This window comes from Saimiri boliviensis, chromosome 2 (assembly GCF_048565385.1).
Source record: "Saimiri boliviensis isolate mSaiBol1 chromosome 2, mSaiBol1.pri, whole genome shotgun sequence".
Taxonomy (NCBI): Eukaryota; Metazoa; Chordata; class Mammalia; order Primates; family Cebidae; genus Saimiri; species Saimiri boliviensis.
The window spans coordinates 202469411-202492977 of NC_133450.1; the positions used below are offsets into that span (position 1 = coordinate 202469411).

The window sequence follows — 23567 nt, forward strand, 5'->3', positions numbered from 1 at the left end:
TGGGCTGAGCCAAGACCTTCTGAATCTCTGGGTGTGGCACCCAAGAACCTGCATTTTATAATTTACTATGTATATATATTTTATATAGAGTCTTGCTCTGTCACCTAGGCTGGAGTGCAGTGATGTGACCATGGCTCACTGTAGCTTCCACCTCCTGGGCTCAAGTGATCTTTCCACCTCAGCCTCTGAAGTAGCTGGGACTAGAGGCACATTTTTTTGTTTGTTTCTTTGTTTAGATGAGGTCTTGCTATTTTGCCCAGGCTGGTCTCGAACTCCTGGGTGCAAACAGTCCTACAGCCTTGACCTCCCAAAGTGTTGGGATTACAGATGTGAGACACTGCACCCATCCTGTAAGAATCTTGTATACACCAAAGTTTTATTAATTTCTGTCCTAACCTTCAATATGTGTACACCAAGAACATAGTCTGAGTAATAAACTAAAGGATGGGAAATTTTACTAACGGTCTTCTAGGTATCACTGATGCTTGGATGGATGGAACTGAGGATCAGAACATCAACTTCTTAAAGGAGGTGCACATAGAAAGGGGTAGAAGGAAAGGGGAGAAAGAGATGGAGAAAGGGCATGTCCTACCCATAAATAGGGACCTTCAGCTCTCAGGCTTTCTGACCTTGACCTTGGGTCTCTGATGTTATCCACTATGCTCTCCTGAGACCAGAAGCAAGCTAACCATGTGACTAGAAAGGCAGGGGTAACAGGGGTAGTAGTGGTGATGGCGATGTTTGCTAAGAGCAATGGACCTTAAAATAAACACATCGAAGTATGTAGGATACACACAAAACTGAAACTGGAAAGGTCATTACCTCCCAAAGAGGAACTGTATGAGTAGGGTAGGGGAAGGATGAAAGTTTACGTTTTGCCATAAACCTTTTTGTACCTTCTGAATTTTCTTCCTTTCTCCCCTCCCCTCTCTTCCCCTCTCCTCCCCTCTCTTCCCCTCCCCTCCCCTCTCCTCCCCTCCCCTCCCCTCCCCTCTCCTCCCCTCTCCTCCCCTCCCCTCTCCTCCCCTCTTCTCCCCTTTCCTCCTCTCTCCTCCCCTCCCCTCTTCTCTCCTCTCCTCCCCTCCCCTCTCCTCCCCTCTCCTCCCCTCTCCTCCCCTCTCCTTTCCTTGACAGAGTCTGTCTCTGTCACCTAGGCAGGAGTGCAGAGCTATAATCTCGGCTCACTGCAGCCTCAACTTCCCAGGCTTAAGCAGTCCTCCCACCCCAGCATCCTAAGTAGCTAGGACTATAGGCACATGCCACCACACTTGGCTAATTTTTGTATTTTTTGTAGAGATGTGGTTTCGCCGTTTTCCCCAGTCTGTCTCAAACTCCTGAGCTCAAGCAATTCTCCTTTCTCGGCTTTCCAAAGTGCTAGGATTATAGGCACCGGCCACTGCACCCAGCCTGAATTTTTTACCATTTGATGTATAACCTATTTTAAATAAAAAACATTCTCATTTGGAAAAAAGTAATGAAACATGCATTTTTTTTTCAAAATTATTTTGTTTTCCATCTTGGCTCCCTCCAAATTTCGCTGACCAAGTGCAGAGCCCAGGTTTCTTGATAAGCCAAGGCTCTAACTATGACCAGGGCACAGCAATGCATATCTTGCATGAAAGAAACAGCTGTTGGTCAAACACTCTCACTCCTACTGGAAATTTACATGGCTGGGGGATGGAACAGAAGAGACAGCTTTTGGATGAGGATAAAAGAAAAGAGAAAACGGTTTCAGTGACCCTGGGATCAGGAATGATACCTCCCTGATAAAGTTGGTAACAGAATGGCCAGAGAAGTGAGACAGATAATTCCAACTGCTCAGGCCTCTGCTGGAGTTCACATCCATGAAAAGATGGTCTTCTGAAAACCTATTCTTGCTTGGCTTACCATTTCATTGCTGAGAAACTGGAAACCTGTCCTGGGGCCAGGAGAACACTGTGCTCCTAATTCCTGGTGACATTTTAAGAACGGGGGATGCTATTCAGTCCACCCAGTGATCTGGTGCTTCTAGTATTGCACGGATGACACACCACAGGATTTCCTCAACTGCGCCCTGCTGTTCTGCGAGGATGCCTGTCTCATTTTTTCCATGGTACACACAGTCATTGCATCACAGTCCAAACGGACTGTCCAGCGATGCCTCTGTAAACATGAGTCACGTGTGAAGTTGAAGGAATCCATGTTCAGCCAGGGACAGCAGAGTTCCTAAGGCACATCATTTTCTCATAAGGGGTGCAGACTGAACAGGGTCATAGGACTTTCTGCTGAGATGCCCAAGCAATACCCAGGGACTCACTTTGTGCAGCAGTCACTAAAGTCTATACCCATATGTTGTCAGCCTCTGTGACAGTATTTTATTCTCACAGTGTAGGGAGGCAACCTTCATGTTTCTCTCAATCTTGCACAATCTGTAGTAACCAGCTTTCTTTGGTTACCTGGGTAGGCTCAGGTGACTCTCCCTCTGCATCATCTACTAGATTCTCACTTTAACACATTATATACAGTTGTTTAAGTCTGCTACTCCAACTGTTAACTGTCTAGCATCTTTTCTTATGCTGGGATCCTAGACAGAAACTAGCACTTACTGAGAGTGTGATGAGTGAGTGAATTAGTTGAAACTGAATTGCCATATTGATATGCCCAATTCAGGCCAAGTTCCTTGACTTATTCAAGCCAGTGTGTTATTTTCCATTACATTTAGTTCAGTGATATTTTTAAAATGTGCATAGTACTAGCACATATTCATATGCCAATTCACATGAGGGAATAATTTCCCTACAGTGTTATCTAGCTTCTTCTCAAGTTCCCTGGGTGGAGGTCAGTTTTTGTAGTTCATGTTGGGTTCCTGACCCAAACAAACACAGCCTATGTCAGTTATGGAAAGAAAAAAAAAAAGAGACAGTTTTCCATGGTTTGGATATAGAGGTGACCGTGGGAACATGTACAGCTCTGTCTGTAGTTCTGGTAAAGTCCTTGAAAACCCAACCCAGCCTGGCTCTCATGTGTACCCGCACGGAAATGGGGATAGACAAGGCCTGTCAAACAAGAGGAAATGAAGCAAAAGGAAATAGACCCACTCTGCAAAGCCATATGGCATATGCAGCAGAGGAAAGTGTTGGCTCCATTCAGGAGGGAAAATATCTGTTTAGCTATTTATTAGGAAACATTGAAGTAATCTTAAAAACTGTGCTATATAAAGAAAAAATATGAACCCCATCTATTCAATGGAAAAATCCAAATGCAGATAAAGGCTTATGAACAGAAATGAGTCATTATAGCACTGCTGATAATCACTAAAAAATGAAACAGCTAGGTGCAGTGGCTTACACCTGTAATCCCAGCAGTTTGGGAGGCCGAGGTGGGCAGATCACCTGATGTCAGGCATTTGAGACCAGCCTGACCAACATGGAGAAACCCCATCTCTACTAAAAATACAAAATTAGCCGGGTGTGGTGGTGCACGCTTGTAATCCCAGCTACTGGGAAGGCTGAAGCAGGAGAATCACTTGAACCCAGGAGGCGGAAGTTGCGGTGAGCCAAGATCATGCCATTGCACTCCAGCCTCGGCAACGGCAACGAGAGTGAATCTCCGTCTCAAAAAAAAAAAAAAAAAAGTGGAAGATTATAAAATGGTATGTCTCATTGATTGTTATATAACTGAAAATTATTTTACAAGGAGCTTGTAATGATGTGGGAAAATGCTAGTGCTGGATGAAGAGTGTGAGACAGAAAGCTGTATTCTCAGCCTAACTGTAAAGAAAAACACATTTATGAAAAAAATTCTGAAAGAAAATGTGCTAAAAGGTTTCTCTAGATAATGCTATGACGAGTGATTTTAATTTTCATTTTTGTATTAAAAAATGTTATTTCAAAAATCAAAAAGAAACATTAAAAAAATCTGTGTAACCAATATTAAACACAAAACTTTAACTTTGCTCCCAGCAACAAATACATAAAATATTTAGGGAAATATTTTTATGTCAAGGCGATTAAAGCACTGACCACGGGAATTATTGACTCTCCTATGGGAGGTTTCAATCTGGTGCTTAAGATACCCATAGTGTCCTTCTCATCTCCTTTACACCAGCTCTGCTTGCAATCCTGCTGAGTCCTAGAATCCCCATGAGTAGGGGTGACCATGAGCCATGGAAGTGCTTAGCAAGACCAGTTGGATTCCTTCACCTAGAAATTTAAACTGGAGAACAGCAGGGAAGTGAGGAGAGGCAGCCGTGGCAAGTGTGACAGAATGCAGTGACCCCCCCCCAAAAAAAAAAGTAACTCTCCGGGGTCCACACTCCTATGAATTTCTCTTTCACGCTGAGGCTAAGCATGGCCATAGGACTTGGTTTTGCCAATGTGCCAATGCCTATCAAATATCTACCTGTCATGTTTGTCATATGACAGGTAGATATTTTACAGGCATTGGCACATTGGGGTTGGCCCTCTTGGAAACCTGAAACCACCATGCTCTAAGAAGCCTGAGATGAACAACTTCATGGAGAGGGGTCCAGCCATGCCAGGTTTATCTCAGCCGAACCCAGAGCAGATCTGTAGAAGAATCGTCCAGCCAACATACTGCATCATGACGGGGGGTGGGGGGTGGGAGTCATTGTCCTTTTCAGCCACTAAGTTTTAGCTGTGGTTTGTTCCCACCACGGATAACTGAGGCCGTCCCAAAAAGAACTCCTGTGGAATCCCAGAATTATTTTAAGATAGTGGTTCTCAAACTCCCAGCATTCAAAGAGCTGAGTCAAAATGTAAGTGTCTTTAGGGGAGAAACGTTGTTGGCCTTATTTGCCTTTACATCCCGGTGCCTGGAATGGTGTTTATCACATAGCTAGACCTGAAGAAATATTTGTAAATAAATGAACAAATGGATCTTAGGAGTTTGTTTAAAATATGCCCACCTCTGGAGATTTCTAATTTGGTAGGTCTGGGCGAGGTCCAGGAAACTGCATCTGAGTGATGCTGAGACAGGTGGCTTACAGACCACACTTTCGTCATCAGGGCCTTAAATTATCCTTGCAACCAAAAGAGGTGATTGACCAATCTTCCAGCTGGCCGTGCATCAGAATCACCTGAAGAGCTTCTTAACAATATTGTTTCCAGATTCTCACCCCTGACCTACCAAATCTGAAACCTTCTGGAGGGGAGACTCACAGTCTGTATTATAAAGAAGCTCGTGGGTGCAGCTGGTGCAGCTGGTCCCCAGATTGGAGGAGATTTTTGCTGGATTAACCAACACAAGTCTCCAAAAGCCATCTGGCAGCCAAATAAACTTTTCTCACTCCTGAGAACAAAGAACACACACCTACTTGGTCAAACATTATCATGCTAATCCTTAAGGCTTTTAAAAACGGGCTTCGTTTTCATGTCAAGAAGTGTTTGTTAGGGACTCCTTCTAAGTCTCAGGGTCTTGTCTGTCAAACAAAATTTGGCATCACCGGCTTCCTGAATGCCATGAAGACTAAATGAGGTAAGGTGTATGACCACACTTGAAACCGGAAACGCCAAGCACAGAATTTTTAAGACTTTAGTCATAAGTATGTCATACAGGAGATTAAAAGAGTTTGTCTATTTTTAGGTAATCAATTAGGGTTCGTTAGGAGGTACCTTGTTTCTCCTAAATCAGGGAGAGCCGGTCTTTGGGATCCCCTACACAAAATATTTCAGAGAAGGGAAACCCTGGACACATTTCTTGTTCCTGCACATGGTATTTAAAGCCCTGCATGCTCTGAACCCTGCATTACCTCGTTCTTTCCTTCCCCGGTCCTTTTCCCTCCCTCCTCCAGCCCTTAAGTGTTAGCCCTTCCAAAACACGAATGCAATGTGCTGGTTCACATCTTTCACTACCCCTGGTTCAAGCTGTGCACTATATCTGAGATGTTTCAAAAATCCATTCTTGATATTTGAAACAGGGTATAACTCTGTTGCCCCCGCTGGGGTGCAATGACACAATCATGGCTCACTGTAGCCTCAACCTCCTGGATCTAGGTGCTCCTCACACCTCAGCTTCCTGATTAGCTGGGACTACAGGCATGTGCTACCATGTCTGGCTAATTTACTTTAAATTTTTTTTTTTTTTTTTTAGTAGAGACAAGGTCCCACTGTATTTTGCAGACTGATCTCAAACTCCTGGCCTCAAATGATCCTCCTGCCTTGGCCTCCCAAAGTGCTGGGATTACTGGCATGAGTCACCACGCCTGGACTGGAATGTTCTTTATTGTCCATCCCACCCACTTAGGCCTCTCCAGAGCCTTTGATATCTGTTTCTGTCTCCTACCCTCTTCAGAAATTGACTAGCTCCTGTTTTGAGCACCCCCCCAACCCGCACCCCCTGACATTGATCCTGGCCTCTGGAACAGCTGATTGCAATTACCTGAGTACATAACCTTCCTTCCTCACTGAATCCAAGCTCTTTGAGGGCAGGGGCTTTTCTCTACTCATCTTCAGGTCTCTAGTCCTTAGTGTGCCTAACCCAGAGAATGGGCTAGTAAAAGTTTGTTAATTGAGTGTCTGAAAGTTAGGGGTTGTCTTGGTGGGTTTAAACTTCTGAAGAAAGAAAGAAAGGTGTTTATTCCTGGACATAGTCATGTGTTTCTCTCTGATCCTGATTTTCTGATGTTGGCCTTTGTCCTTTTCTCCTCTCTGTGCAGAGACTTATGAAAATCAAACAACATGCAACAAGCTGTTTGCTTGATCTTTAGCTGGGGGTGGGGGGGCATCTAGCGGGTTTGAAAGAGTTTGCATATTATAGGTAAATACAATATTTGACATAAATGGCTAATTAAGATATTAATGAGAAATCCCTTTTGAGGACCAATTCTGAATTTTTGGTGCTTCAGCTGGGTGTCCCACATGTACTTCAAACTCAGCAAGCCCGAAGCTAGCAGATAAACTCCATCCTACAAGCCTGCTCCTTATCCATAACTATCCACCCAGTTGTTTGGACTCCAAGCTGCATGTCTGAAGATCTCCCTCTCTCTTGCCAAACAAATAAATGACACATTCTCTCTATTCACCCCTCCTCATCCCCTAGTATTTCTCACATCCTTACCAAGCCCCATTTTCTACTTCAGGACTTTCTTATCTCTCACCAGAGCTCTTGCAAATAGCCTCCCAATTGATCTTCAGACTCTCTCATTTCCCACCCTCCCAAATACTGATAACATTTTAATGAAGCTATTCCTCTGCTTGAAAACTTGCAATGACTCTCCCCATGGCCTAGTCTGTGCCATATTTGAGGGTAACAAACCTATCTAACCAGAGGCCTTCTCTTGAAAAGTGAGAATGTGAAGAAGATGTGTGGGGAGGGGGGTTTCATTCATTCAAGAAATATTGATTAGCACTAACTCTATGTTATGTACCGTTTTAGGTTCTGGGGATACGGTGAAGACCTTGACTTTGTGGAGCTTACTATATGTGAGGAGAAACAAAATCGTGTCATTGATACCTGCTTCTAAGATGACCAGGTAACCAGAGCTCCATCCTGAAAAATGAGGAGTGTGGTGGGTTGTGTAGACTGTGTTAATGGCTCAAGTTCTTTGCTCCTCTCTCTTTGCTTAGCTTTCTTTGCCACATGACTTTGCAGTTCCTTTCACTGGAGGTAGGTGGGTTTCCCCCAGCTTTGACTTTGGGCTTGGCCATGTGACTTGCTTTGGCCAATGGGATGTAAGGATATGTGAAGCACTAGAGGCTTGAATTATGCTTATGGGGTTAAGCTGGTGTCTCTGCTTCTACCATAAAAGACTGCCTAGTAAACCACTGGTTCCAGAAGAATGAGAAAAATGTGAAATAGAACTAAATAATGCAAATAATGTGAAATAGAACTAAATAATGCAAATAATGTTTTTTTATGACCCTGAATTTTTGGGGTGGTTTGTAATGCAGCATTATTGAGGTAACAGCTGGCAGATACAAAGGGCTTTTTTTTTTTTTTTTTTTTTTTTTTTGGAGACAGAGTCTTACTCTGTTGTCCAGGCTGAAGTGCAATGGTGCCATCACTGCTCACTGTAGCCTCAACCTTCTGGGGCCAAGCCATCTTCTCACCTCAGCCTACCAAGTAGCTGAGACTACAGGTGCATGCCACTACACCTGGCTAATTTTTGAAATTTTTTTGTAGTGATGAGGTTTCGCCATGTTGCCCAGGCTGGTCTTGAATTCCTAGGCTCAAGCAATTTACCCACTTCAGCCTCCCAAAGTGCTGGGATTATAGGCATGAGCTACCCTGCTTAGCACAAGAGGCTTTAATTCCATCCTCCATGAGATCTACCTGCCATCCCTGCAGATAGAGTTGCTGCTCCAGAGGGACTGGGCTGCTGCTGAGGACAGGGGCTTCTTAAACTTCTCCATACCAGAAACACTATCTTAATCTAGCCATTTACATCAGCATCCGAGAAACCTGAGTTATGTCTTTTCCTTGCAGCCCGAAAGAGCCTGTGTTAATTCATTTTGTCCTGCTATAAAGGAGTACCCGAGTCTGGCTAATTTGTAAAGAAAAAAGGTTTTTTGGCTCATGGTTCTATAGGCTGTACAAGAAACATGGTGCCAGCATCTGCTCAGCTTCTGGTGAGGGCATCAGGAAGGCTTCACTTACGGCAGAAGGCAAGGGGAGACCATCTATCACATGGCAAGAGAGGGAGCAAGCAAGTGGAGAGGGTGCCATGCCCTTTTTCACAACCAGCTCTTAGGTGAACCAATAAAGTGAAAAGTCACTCATTACCTTGGAAAAAGCATCAAACCATTCATGAGGGATCTGCCCCCATGACCCAGGCACCTCCCACCTCCCACCTCCCACTGGGCCCCACCTCCAACAGTGAGGATCAAATTTCAACGTGAGATCTCAGGGCACACATATCCAAACTATATCACTAATAAAGACAATGTCTCCCCTGTCTCTCACGAGGTCCTTGAGGGATGGGTTTGTTCTTGATTACTATACTGGCACAGAGCCTGCTGGGGTGTCTGATGCACTCCACTAGCTGTGAAACCAGATGTCACTCCTGTCAAAATTAGCAAATGTAATGAGGCCATCTGCCCTAGGTCCACTCTTGGAAGACCCCTTTCCATGCAAGAGGATATTACTAATTCAATTGATAAACCAACCCACTCATTCACCCATGGTGATGGGAAGATGCTCTGCCAGACACTGGGATGTAAAGGCCAATTAGACATGACTGATCCATTCCTTATAGACATCAAAGACTAATAGAAGAGACCAATTGACTGTTATAAGGTGGTGAGATAAAAATTAAAGAAGTACGAGTAAGATACTGAGGGAGTGGAGACTAATCCAGTCTGGAGGGTTAAAGAAGCCTTCAGGGATAAGATGATACTTGAAATGAGTTTGACAGGCAAGGAGGAGCTGACCAGGTATAGAAAGGGGAGAACATTCTTGGAAGAAGGTGAACAAGCATAGACATTTCAGATCCATGGTGAGGGTGTAAGGGTGTGTGTAGGGGGATGGTGGGAAGTGGTAGAAAATGAGGTGGAAACTCGGGTATAGCCAGGTGCACAGAGCTTGCATCCTACAGCCAGGAGTCTGGACTTGGTTCTGAGAGCACTGGGGAGCATCGAAGATTTTAAGAAGGAGAGTAACACATTTGTATTTTGCATATTTAAAGGACCCTCTGGCAATAATAACTGTGGAGAGGGGAAGGACTCTTGCTAGGTTATTGCACTAATGAAGGAGAACTATGAAGACCACCTGGCAGGCTGGCGGAAAACGAGAGAAGTGAAGGGATGGGAGAGCTAGACCTGGTTACTGAAGAATGGGAGGGCTCCCAAGTTTTTACTGAAACTACTGGGCAGATGGTGACAACATTCATTGAGGTTAGGGGACTTGCGGGGTGAGCAGGGATGGAATAGGGATCCTCTTAGACACATGTGGATAGGAGGGAACTGTGGGGCCTCCAGGCATTTATTCTGTAGGCAGCTGAATTCCCAGAACTAGGAGACATAGATAATCGGGCATCATAGTGTGTAGAAAGTGGTTGAAGCTATGGGTTTGATTTGTTACTTTGCCTGTCCATAGCTGGTGCTTGCAGAGGCACTGAAGAGTCATCCTCACATGTTGAGGATAATCTTTGGAGTCCCAGAAGAATCCCTAGATGGCATCTAAGAGTCATCCTAGGAAATCCCAAGCAGGGACCATTTTTATTCACCTTTGTGTGCCCAGAACGCTCCACAGGACTTGGAAGTTAGTACATGCTCAGTAACATTGATGAATGAATTAATGAGGTTCTCTGATCCTTTGGATCCCCCAGACCTAGGGATCCAACATCTTCAGATCCCACTACCTGGAAGTGATGCTGTAGGTTCAAATTACGAATTAACCAAGTTAAGAATTCATGTAATTCCGTACTTCCAGAGGTCCTCTACTGGCAACCCTACTAAACTATTCAAAGCACCCGTTCAAGATAGTGGTTCTCAAAAATGCATGTGAATTAGAATCAGCTGGGGAAATGTCCTAAAAATATGGATTCCCATGCCTCATATGTATTTTGATTTAGGTCTGGTTTGGAGATAGCTATTTTGATTTAGTAGGTGTGGGTTGGAGACCAGGAAGTCTGCTTTTAAAACGAATTAAGGAACCTTAAGTAGTTCTGATGCTCATGTGATGGAAACCATAATTTGAGGAAAGCCTCTGAAGCTGGCTGTTCTCCCTTGCCCATCCAGATGTGCTCTCTACTTCTAGTCACGCTGCTCTGTGCCTGCACAGCTGCCTTCTGTGGCCTGCACCATCTGGGCTTCTTTGGCTTCTGGCTTCCACTGGGTTCTACCTAGTGGGAGACCCTAGCAGAAGCTGGGTAGGAGGAGAGAGAGGGTGGACATTGAGTCTCCTGGCTCCTCCCTGCAGGCTGTGGTTTGGCAATGGCTGCATCCATGATGCCTGTCAAGCAGGTCCTTTCTCCTGGCTGCAGCTCTTGCAAATCCTTCCCCAGCTCTTCTTCTCCCCTGCAGGCCTAGGGGTGGTTATGGCTTCCTGCAGTGGCTGGTCTCTGGGTGCTTCCCTATGGTTTTCTTTAACTCTGCTCAGGTCTCTCTAAATAATCCCTTCATCACACACTCTCCAGTTACCTCTTTGAGTGTTTCCTCTGCTTCCTGCCAAGACAGGAAAACAAAAACATTGACTGGAAAGAGTCAAGAATTCTGGGCTCAGTTCAACTAAAGAACTCAGTTTAGTTCAATTCAATTCAGCAAACATTTACTGAGTGAGGTCCTCTCAGCCAGGCTCTGTGCCAGGAGCTGAGGTTACAGAAAAGAACACAGACATGGCACCCACCCCCTGCAGAGTTCACAGCTTCATGGGAGACTAATGGCCTCCTGGTATGGCTGTACTGGAGGTGGCTGTGCTGGGTTTGTCATGCCCAGTCCAGTGGGAGGCAGAGAGACGCTGAGAACCTTTGGCCATAGAATGCTCCCCTGGGACAGGTGCCAGTCAGGGTGACCCAGCCTCTAGGATATTTACGTGGCCTGGGTGCCTCCTGCCATCTCCCAATCACCATAATTAAGGCTTCTTTCCTTCCAAAGCAGTTCTAATTCACCAGCCTGCCAGTGCTCCCTTGCCTCCATCCAGAAGGGTGTCTGGGAGAAAAGAGGAACACTTGTTGGAGTAATGGGCTTTGAGGGCTGTCAGGTTAAAACCAAAGAAAAGCTTTGGCTGGTATGTGCCACAGACCTCCCATTCAGGACTCCTAATTCCACAAACCATCTCCATTGACTTTAAAGGAGGACGAGTCTGGCAAACTCCTATCCATCCTTCAAAAGCCAACTGAATGTTTTACTTCCTCCAGGAAGCCTTCCTAGAGCCCTTTAACTTCTTCTCTTGTATTCATCAGAGTCTCTGGTAATTTGTATGACCACCAGCCTGCCTAGTCTACTTGACCTCTAGATTCTTCAAATATCTGTCTCTTTCTCTCCAGGACCCAGCACTGGGCCTAAGGCATCAGAAAATATGTGTTGAACTGAGTCAAAAGGAATTCTTTCTGCAACAGAAGAAGTAGTACAGAAGGGTCACGTTACAACTTTTGACTTTACAGTGGTGTGAAAGCAATACACATTCAGCTGAACATCAATAAGAGATACCAATACTTCATCATAAAATAACCTTTGTGTTAGATGATTTTGCCCAACCATAGGCTAATGTGTTTCCAGCACTTTTAAGGGAGACGTGGCTAAGCTATGATGTTCAGTAAGTTAGGTGTCTTAAATGTATTTTTGACTTAGGATATTTTCAACTTATGATGCGTTCGCTGGGATGTAACTGCACCATAGGTCGAGGAGCATTGGTAGTAATAGTAGTGACCTTATCATCCCTGTTTGAGGAATGAGGAAACTGTGGCTCAGGGCAGAGAAGGATTTTGCTCAAGATCACACAGCCTGTAAATGCCATGGTAGCACTGGGACTTGAAACCAAACAAACTTGCTGGCTGCAAGGGCTGGACTCATACACGCACAGTGCAGGGAGGCTGAGCAGTGCTGTTCAGACAGGAGATTGAGAGAAAGAGCACACTTGGATGGAGCAGGTGCTCCCTGCCAGGAACTGTGATGAGCATGTTTGCATCAACTCACTTAACCCTGACAGCCTTGTGAGGTACATGTGTGAACACTGCCTGTTTTTACAGATTAAGATCCAGAGACTTGCGATGATTAAGAAACGCATTCAAGATCATACCAGCAAGAGGTAAAATGTGCCTAGATTTATCCAGAGCCCATGCTCTGCAGTATTGCATTTTCCCCAGGGAACCTGACTCCAAGTCCAGAATTAGGAAGAAAGAGACCACACAGCTCAGTGTTATACTGTACTATATTTCTAAGATATTTATAAACAGAAATATGCCTCTACATCATGGCTCCCCTACCTCCCCAAGTAAAAATAAAGAAAGAAATGGAAAGAAGAAAAAAAGGAAAAAGAATAGTGCTTCTAGGAGCATCCTGAAGTATAGGAATTGAGAGTTTTGGAAAATTGGCAGCATTACAGAGTAAACTGCATGGGCCTGGCAGAACATGCTTGCTCTGCTGGGGATCAGCTGTGTGATCCCCACCCCGCTGTTTCCTCTTCTTTCTTTCAGAGCCTTCCTGACTGTTTCCTTTTGGGTTGGGAGGTACCGGACAGTTTGTGTCAAGCACACAGTCTCTCTGCGCCCTCTACTGTTCAGTTATAACACTGTCCGTGGCCTGGTTTGTTCAAGTCATGTACGTTAAGGTAAGGGGATGGTGAGCCACAAAGTGCATCCACAGAAGGCCATAATGTCACTTAGCAAAAGCCAGTCCTCTTCCATCCTAGCAAAGACTCGAAAGTCCTGTTGATCCTGCCCACACCATTTCAATTATTTTCCTAAGTGCTTTTTCCTGAGTGCACTTGCACACACACCCTCTACACCCACACACAGTACCACCTCTGTTATTAGAGTTATCACATTGTAGGGGAATTACTGGCTGACATGTATTTTTAAGCACGAGGCTTGGCATTACTCACCTTGATAGACTCTCCCCACCCCGTAGGCGAGTGTGTGACACATAGACCCTCCCACTCAAGTGTATCGCATGGAGAGAAAAATGAATCAACAAAAGAAGAGATGGCAATCTGGAGAAAGGTTGGGGTAAAGAGTTGTAGCCAGAGGGGAAAGTTCTGAATTTGGAGGTTTTTTTTTTTTTTTTTTTTTTTTTTTTTTTTTTTTTTCTGAGGCAGTGTCTCACTCTGTTGCCCAGGCTGGAGTGCAGTGGGGCAGTCATGGCTCACTGCAACCTCTGCCTCCTGGGCTCAAGCAATCCTCCTGCTGCATCTCCCAAGTAGCTGGGACCACAGGTGCGCGCCAACACACCCAGCTAAGTTTTTGTATTTTTTGTAGAGATGAGATATCACCATGTTGCCCAGGCTGGTTTTGAACTCCTGACCTCAGGTGATCTGCCTGCCTCAGCCTCTTAAAGTGCTGGAAGCCTCCACATCTGGCCTTGAGTTTGGAGCTATTGAATCTCAGTTTCAGTAAGGTTCCCTCTGCCTGCGACATGTTCCACTTTCTTTGCCTGGATCGTACCTCTCATCCTTGGGGTGTCACCTGGATCACATCTCTCATCCTTGGGGTGTCAGCTTAGGAGTGATCCCTTTGGAAAGCCTCCTCTGATTCCCACTGGTCTGAATGAGATCTGTTTTCATTTGCTTCCTGGCTTCCTGAGCTTTTTCTACTGAAATACTTATCAAACTATATTCAAACTCTGGTTTACTTTTCTTTCCCACTAGACTTGAGTTTCCACAAAAGCAAGGACTAGGTCTAGCTTGCTTACCCTGATACTCCCCGTGCTTACAAGGGTTCATCCTTTTATTTGTGGAGTGAATATTATGTAGAACTAATAGGAATGGGCTACAAAATTCCAAGATGGAAACAAAAATCACAGAAGGGACTCAGGGAGCATCTAGTCTTATTCCTTTATTTTACAGATGTGGAAACTGAGGTTTAGAGAGGATGTGAGTGGATGAAAGTCCTAGAGCCTGTCAGTGGCAGAGCTGGAATTAGGGAGTTATAACAGGGACCTTCTGGGCTTTATTTGCTGTCTGATTTGTCTAAGGGATAAAGGCGTCTTAGGTTCTTGTTACTCAAAGTGTGGACGGCAGACCATCAGCATTAACCATACCTGGGACTATGTTAAACTCTCAGGACCTGTCCTAGACCAGGAGGGCAGCTATCTTGGCCTCTAAATCAATACAGTTCCCTGCAGGAAAGCCATCTGGTCAAGTGGAAAGGAAATCCTAGCCAATGTCTTGAGGCATTAAGTGCAGGCCATAGACCAAAGGCCAAAAGTGTGGGCTCTTCACCTCTCAAAGTTTCAGACAGTTTGGAAGTCCAGGGCCTGGCCTGCTGGAGGATGATGGCCCAGATTCAGGTGAACTGACTCAGTGAATACAGGGGCCTTAAATAACGAGGAACTTCCAGAAGCATGGCAAGCTGACTAGCACACCTGATGCTGCACGTTTCCAACCGTGTAGCTATTACATTAAACAAATATTTTTATAAATGTATATTTATTTATACAAATAATTCCACCCACACTGATCAAGGTGGTGGTGAAAGTAATATACGCATACCTGCTAGTGGCATTGTAAACTGCAGGTTGCTCAGAAAACACTATGAGGACATGTAGCAACAACCACAAAGTTATTTATCCCCTCAGACCAAGGAATGCCACTCTTAGGAAGCCATCCTAGGAGATAATTCAACACAAGTGAAAAGCCACATGCATGAGATGTTTATTAAAGTTAAAAGCCGAAAATACTAGATCAAAAGGGAAGAGTTGAGCAGATTATGATATGGCATCTTCATGAAGACCATTCAACATTAACTGTAATGTAATTACTATGTCCCGCTTCACCTGCTTAGGGTGCAGTAGTGATTAAGAACGTGATCTGTGGGTTTTCAGTTCTGATTCTACCATTTGCTGTGTGACCTTGGACAAGTTTACTTAGCTGTTCTGTGCTTCAGCTTCCTTATCTGTAAAATGGGGATATAGCAATACCTATTTTATAAGATTGTTGTGAGGATTAAATTATTTAATTGTGTTCATTAAAGTGCCTGGAATAGCGCTTCTCTAAAAATTTATGTCAGTTTTTTGAACAGTCAGATTAAATGACTTGGTAGTCACATACCACCCGCTGCGAGAACGCTTTTCTTTCCTCTTCAGAGTCTGACCTCCTGATAAGTCAGTCCTTTAGGCATATTTCCCAAGGACTCCTTTGAAGACTCAAGGAGAGAAAACAAGAGAAAGTATTCAACTGGCCTCCGCATTCCATTATTTATGGCTCTTTTTGCTGTATTGTGTGACCATTGAAACAGGTGATCTGGGAACCTGTTGGAATTCTCCTTTCCCAGAATTAGGCTCAAATGTGGTAACTTCACCCCATACATGCCTGGACTCCCAGCTCTTTAGAGCACATACAAATGTGTACACACATACTTAAACAAACACACACATAGTGTATGCAGCCTTCTGCAAGTCTGTCCCCGAGGGTCCCTGAGTCCCAGTTGCTGAGCATGAATGAGATTCCTTCCTTCCTCTTTCAACCCCTTGGTCTGTTTTCAGTGACCTCCCTGGGATATCATTCCTTTCAGTGGATAACTGCTTGGTACAATGACGATAACAAGTGCTGCTGGGCATGGTGGCTCACAAGTATAATCTCAGCACTTTGGGAGCCTGAGGTGGGAGGATTGCTTGAGCCCAGGAGTTCAAGATCAGCTTGAGTAACATAAAGATACTCTTGTCTCTACAAAAAATGAAAATGTTAGCTGGGCCTGGTGGTGTGCACCTGTGGTCCCAGCTATTCAGGAGACAGAGATGGGAGGATCACTTGGGCCCAGGAAGTGAAGGCTACAGTGAGCTATGATCGTGCCACTGCATTCCAGCCTGGGCAACAGAGAGAAAACCTGTCTCAAAAAACCAACAAACCAACCAACCCAGCTGCCATTCATTGAAAGCCCGAAGAGTGCAAGTTGATTTCCTGCTGTGCCTTTACAAACATTCATCCTCAGAATGAACCCATAAAGGAGGTACTATTATTCCTGTCTCACAGCTGGAGCCCCTGAAGTCCAGATACATTAAGGAGTTGGCTCAAGTCTTACTACTCGTATGTGAAACATCTGAGATTTTAACCCAGGTTTATCTAATTCCAAAGTCCACACAGAATTTATGACCCTGAACTGCCTCCCTGTGTAGGGATATAAACAAAAAGTTTATAATAAATTGTAATTGAAAAAGTAAAAGCTAAGTTGCTTGCCACAATGAATACAATTGTGCAATAATATATCTGCATGTGGACAAAGTCTTGAGAATAGTTGCTGTGCAAGACTGACAGGTCCATTAATGATTCTTTTCCTTTTAAGTAATTTCCTTTCATGACAGTTATATAGTTTTTGGTTTGTTTGTTTTGGTTTTGTTTTTGAGATGGAGTCTCACTTTGTCACCCAGGCTGGAGTGCAGTGGCACAATCTCAGCTCACTGCAACCTCTGCCTCCATGATTCAAACAATCCTCCCAGCTCTGCCTCCCAAGTGGCTGGGACTACAGGCATGCACCACTATGCCTGGCTAATTTTTGTATTTTTAGTAAAGACAGGGTTTTGCCATGTTGGCCAGACTGGTCTCAAACTTCTGGACTCCTGGCCTCAAGTAATCTGCCCACCTCGGCCTCCCAAGGTTCTGGGATTACAGGTGTGAGTCACCTTGCCCAGCCCGTTTATTTTTATTTTTTTTTACAGGGTCTTTGTCACCCAGGCTGGGGTGCAGTGGCATGATCATGGCTCACTGCAACCTTGATTGACCCCTCTGGCTCAAGTGATCCTTCTGCTTCAGCATCCTGAGTAGCTGAAGCTATAGAGATGTGTGCCACCATACCCAGATAGTTAAATAAAAATGTTTTGTAGAGATGGGATTTCACAACATTGCCCAGTCTGGTCTGGTCTTGAATCCCTAGCTCAAACAATCCTCCCACCTCAGTCTCCCAAAGTGCTGGGATTACAGGCATGAGCCACTGCGCCTAGCTGTTATAGACATTTTGCCATTTAAACAAGCTACCCTCCACCTGCAAAAATTATCTTCATCTAACGTCCAATGGTCCTCAGCCTGGGTTGCACATGAGGATCACATTGAGGGGCTTTTAAAAGATACCCAATGCCTGGCCTCCATTACAGATGAAGTAAATCAGACTCTCTAAGGGCTGCGCCCAGGGAGTGGTATTTTAAGAGTCCTCCCATTGGTTTTAGCATGCAACCAGGATTGGGAAACAACCTCATGGATAATCTTGACCTGTCACTCTCCCTCTTCAGGAGAGCCTAGCTGACCTGTATTCTGCAACCTCATGCTAATCACCTGAAGCTTTCCCTCTGTGTTCAGGAAGGGGCTAGGAAGGTCACTTTTTCTCTAGTTTGTTTTTTTTTTTTTTTTTTTTTTTTTTTTTTCCCCAAAAGGGCACTAGGAGAACTTTTTGGGAGATAGAAATGTTCCATAGCTTAATTGTGGTTGTTGCATGACAAAGCTCCTTAAGATGTCTGCTTAAAATTGGTGAATTTTGTTATTTGTATATTATACTTCATTGGGTTTTGAATAAGTTATGACTCTTGAAAAGGAAGAAATAAAACTATTTACAGATTATATGTTTTAATATGAAGAAAATATGAAATTTATAAAGTATTTGATAAGTAAATTTAGCAAAGGAGCTGAATGCAAAGTCAATATACAAAATTAATTTGTACTTGTATTATACATACTAGCAATAAACAACTAGAAAATAAAGTATTTTAAATACCACTTACAATAACAACAAAATTCACAAAATATTTAGGAATAAATCTAATGAAAGATTTGAAAGACTGGTACACTGACAACCATAAACCATTGCTGAGAGAAAGTAAAGAAGACCGAAGTAAATTGAGGGATAGATCATGTTCATGGATTGGAAGACACAATATTGATAAGATGTTTATTTTAAATTGATCTACAGTTTTAATGCAAACTCAGTAAAAATTTCAGCAAGTTTTTTTTTAAGCAAATTGACAAGTTTATTGAAAAATATATGTGAAACTGGGTGTGGTGGCTCATTCCTACCATCCCAACACTTTGAGAGGCTGAGGTGGGGGGATTGCTTGAGCCCAGGAGTTTGAAATCAGCCTGGGCAACAAAGTAGGACCTCATTTCTACAAAAAAAAGTCAAAAAATTAGCTGGCCAGAGTGGCATACACCTGTGGCCCCAGCTACATAGGAGGCTGAGGCAGGAGAATCCTCCGAGCCTAGTAGGTTGAGGCTGCAGTGAGCTGTGTTCACACCACTGCACTCCAGCATCAGTGACAGAGTAAGACCTTATCTCAAAAAATAAAAAATAGGCCGGGCACGGTGGCTCACCTGTAATCTCAGCACTTTGGGAGGCTGAGGCAGGTGGATCACTTGAGGTCAGGAGTTCAAGACCAGCTTGGCCAACGTGGTGAAACCCCATATCTACTAAAAATATAAAAAGTAACCAGGTGTGGTGACACGAGCCTGTAGTCCCAGCTACTTGGGAGGCTGAGGCAGGAGAATTGCTTAAGCCCGGGAGGTGGAGGTTGCAGTGAGCTGAGACTGAGCCACTGCACTCCAGCCTGGATGACAGAGTAAAACTCTGTCTCAAAAAAAACCCCACAAAACAACAAAAGTAATATTTTGTGAAAGCGAAGGACCTAGAATAGCCAAGGCAATAGAAGAAGATGAACAGGGCTGAGGACTTCTAATATCTGATAACAACTTATAAAGCTATAGCAATTAAGATAGTGTGGTATATGGATAAATAAGTAGACAAAGGAAACAGAATAGAGAGGCTAGCAACAGTCCCACCCATAAATGGTCATTGGCTTTATGACAAATATTCTACAGCAAGTCAGTGGAGAATGTTATCAACTTTTCAGTAAACGGTGCTTGGATATTCATAAAAAAAGAAAGAAGAAAGCTAGATGTTTCACACCATACACAAAATGTCAAAATGAATCATAGACATAAAAGGGATAAAATACTGAAGATTTAAAGGGCAACATAACAGAATATCCTCATGATCTTGAGGTAAGCAAAGATTTGAAAATAGGGTACAAAAAAGTATAAGCCATGAGAGAAAAGCTTGATAAATTTGAATTCATTAAAATGAACAACTTCTGGCTGGGTGTGGTGACTCATGCCTGTAATCCCAGCACTTTGGGAGGCCAAGGTGGGCCGATAACTTGAGGCCAGGAGTTTGAGACCAGCCTGGCGAACATGGCAAAATCTTGTCTCTACTAAAAGCACAAAAATGAGCCAGGAATGGTGGTATGCACCTGTAATCCCAGCTACTCAGGAGGCTGAAGAATGAGAATCGCTTGAGTCCAGTGGGGGGGAGGTTGCAGTGAGCAGAGATCACACCACTGCACTCCAGCCTGGGTAACAGAGTGAGACCCTGTCTTAATAAAGAAAGAAATAAAAATACAATAAAATGAATAACTTCTCATAATTAGAAGGAACAAGTTCTAGTATTTGAGAGTAAATAGGGAAATTAGAGTTAACAGTACTTTACTGTATATTTTTCAGAATAGCTAGAAGAATTGTAATGTTCCCAACCTGAAGAAAAGATAAATGTTTGAGGTGATGCCTACCCTAATTACACAGGTTTGATCATAACACATTTTGTACAGGTATGAAAATATCATACGTACCCTCAAAACATGTACAACTATTACATATCAATAAAAATAGATGAGTAAAATGAATAACTTCCATTCATCAAAAGGCACAATTAACAGCGAAAAGGCAAGCCACAGACTGATAAAGGATACTAGCAATACACATATATCTGACAGAGGACTCATAATCAGCATATATAAAGAACTCTTATAAATCAATAAGAATACCATCTAATTCAAAAACAGGCAAAAAGTGTAAGGATTACTTCACAGAGGAGGACCTCCAAAGAGTCAATAAGCAAATGAAAAAGTGTTCAACATTATTATGCATTAGGCTAATGCAACGTAAAAGCACATGATATCTCCCCTATCACTTGTAATTAAAAGCATTATAATATCTAGTGTTGGCAATGATATAGAACAAACTAAAATCCTCATACTTTAATGGTGGATACAGCCACTTTGGTCAATTACTTGACGGTATTTACTAAAGGTTAGCGTAAGTAAATCTTATGTCCAAACAGTGTCATGTGGCATATACCCAAGACAAATGAGTTCACCAAAAGACATGTATATGAACATTCTTAGCTGCATCATTTATAAAAGTCAAACTGGAAACAATGCAAATGTGCATTAACAGTAGAGAGAAAAGATAACTGTGATATGTTCATCAATGGAATACTACATATCAATGAAAAGGACAGACTACTGCTATGCACAGTAAAGAGGATGGGTCTCACAGATGAGCCAAAGAAGCTAGAAACAAAAGTGTACACAATCTCTGATTTCACTTATATGAGGTTCAAAAACAGGCAAAATAGATCAATGGTGAGTAAAGGCAGAGTAGTGTTTATCTTTGACAGTTATTAATTGGGAAAGAAGACTTTGGCAGGGCTGGAGATACTCTTTATGCTGATGGGGATGGTCATGTCAAGGGTATATACAGTGTAAAGATTCACTGAGCTGTGCTGTTAATATATTGTACTTTTTTCTCTATATATGTTATATCTAAAAATTCAAATCTATATGTGTATAACAGCCTCTTTTCCTTTTCCTTCTCCTCCTCCTTCTTCCTTGTGTGTATGTATGTGTGCATCTAGAGCAGGCGTCCCCAGACTTTTTACACAGGGGGCCAGTTCACTGTCCCTCAGACCATTGGAGGGCCACCACATACTGTGCTCCTCTCACTGACCACCAATGAAAGAGGTGCCCCTTCCTGAAGTGCGGTGGCGGGCCGGATAAATGGCCTCAGGGGGCCGCATGCGGCCCACGGGCCGTAGTTTGGGGACACCTGATCTAGAGACTTAAAGTATTAGTTATACATTTAATCATCTTTATTCTACTTCCTTGTGTGTTTTCTTTCTTGATACTGGTGTTCTTCTCTGATGTTGGCTTTCCTTAAATATTTGGCTGCTCTTGGCTGCCTACTCTTCTTTGACTTTAGAAATCTCTGTTAAGCTTATGATGATTGTAGATATGGTCCAAGTAAGTGCCTCCTGTCATCATGGGCGAGGACAGGCTGTGTGTTGGGGCTTGTTCTCTGGCATAAGGATTCCTTGTCTTCCACCCCTTGAATTTTCTAGGAACCTGGGACCTCAGTGTCTATACTCAGTCCTTTCACCTGGGAGAGATGCTTTGTCTGTCTCTCATGACACGTGAAGGAGGGGGAAGGGCTGCAGGTTTAGCAGCTTCTCAAAGTGGTTCTGAATTCTTGGTTTCAGAATCAGCTGCATCAGCACCACCAGGGAACTTATTAGAAATGCAAATTCTCAGGCTCCACCACAGACCAACTGGATCAGAAACTCTGGGCTGGGGCACATCTTTCTGTGCTTTAACTATCCCTTCAGGTGATACTGATGCTCACTCAAGTCTGAAAACCACTGTCCTAGAGAGTGCCTCGTTAATTTCCTGGAAACTACTCCTCTTCCTTGATCCTTTTTCACAGCAGGAATTCTTGTGTTTCCAGCAAAGGCTCCTTTATTCCTGTTTCCCTTTCAGTCCATTCTTATCTATTCTCTATCATTCAGAAACTCCTCATTATTCCTGGTGGGTTTGTAGCAATCATGCTTGCTTTTTAGGCTTCTAATGAATTAAAACATTTTTTAACTGGTAAAATACACATAAAATTTACCGCCTTAAGCATTTAAGTGTACAGTTTATTAGTGTCAAGTACATTCACATTGTTGTGCAACCATCACCACTAACCATCCACAGAATTTTCATTTTGCAAAACTGAAACTGTATACCTCTTAACAACTCTTTAATCGATTTTTAAAAAGCATATGAAATGGAATGTGTTGGGGGTGGGGATTTACAGTTACTAGATGCATATGCTCTGCACATCATCTTTTCTTATTTATTTATTTTTTTGTAGAGACAGGTATCTCGCTATGTTGCTCAGGCTGGCCTTGAACTCTTGGACTCAAGCATTCCTCCTGCCTCAGCCTCCCAAAGCAATGGGATTACAGGTGAGAGCCACCATACCTGGCCCATCTTTCCTTATTTTATTGTGGTAAGATATTTATAACATAACATTTACTAGCATAACCATCCGTACATTATAGTTCAATGGCATTGAGTTCATTCACTTTGTTGTGCCACCATCACCACTAACCACTACCCATCTCCAGAACTTTGTCATCCCAAACTAAGATTCTGTACCAATTAAACAACATTTCCTCATTCCCCCACTTTCATGAGTCCTTGGCAACCACCATTCTACTTTCTGTCTCCGTTAACTTGGCTACTCATATAAGTGGAATCATATCATATTTGCCCTTATGTGACTGTCTTATTTCACTTAGCATGTTTTCAACGTGTTCATCCATGTTGAAGCACATGTCAGAAATTCCTTCCTTTTGAAGGCTGAATACTATTTCACCTATGAATATGCCACATTTTGTTTATCCATTCATCTGGTGATAGGCACTCGGGTTGCTTCCATGTTTTGGGTATTGTGAATGATGCTGCTGTGAACATGTTGTATCGACATATCTTGCTGCTTTCAGTTCTTTTGGGAATATAGCTAAAAGTGGAATCATTGGATCATATGGCAACTCTGTCCTTATTCCTTGAGGGAGTTCCATACTATGTTCCACTGCAGCTGCATCATTTTACATTCCCAGCAGCAGTGCACAAGGGTTCTCGTTTCTCCATGTCCTTTGCTAACATTTGTCATTTTCTGGGTTTAAAACAACTAATATCCATTCTAATGGGTGTGACGTGATATCTCATTGTGGCTTTGATTTGCATTTTCCTAATTATTAGTAATGTTTAGCAACTTTTCATCTCCTTATTGGCTATTGATATATCTTCTTTGGAGAAATGTCTATTCTAGTACTTTGCCTATTTTTGAATTGGGTTTTTGTTGTTGTTTCTGTTGTTGAGTTTTATGAGTTCTCTGTA

The 23567-nt window shown here is 43.2% G+C and overlaps 1 long non-coding RNA gene across 1 annotated transcript in view; it reads left to right on the forward strand.

Annotated features, from left to right (window-relative positions):
• Positions 1–23567, forward strand: part of LOC141583770 (uncharacterized) — a 45267-nt gene that overhangs the window by 7917 nt on the left and 13783 nt on the right. The window contains exons 2-3 of the long non-coding RNA XR_012516662.1: positions 7375–7471; positions 22537–22630. This is a non-coding gene — a long non-coding RNA (uncharacterized LOC141583770). The remainder of the gene's footprint in view (positions 1–7374; positions 7472–22536; positions 22631–23567) is intronic.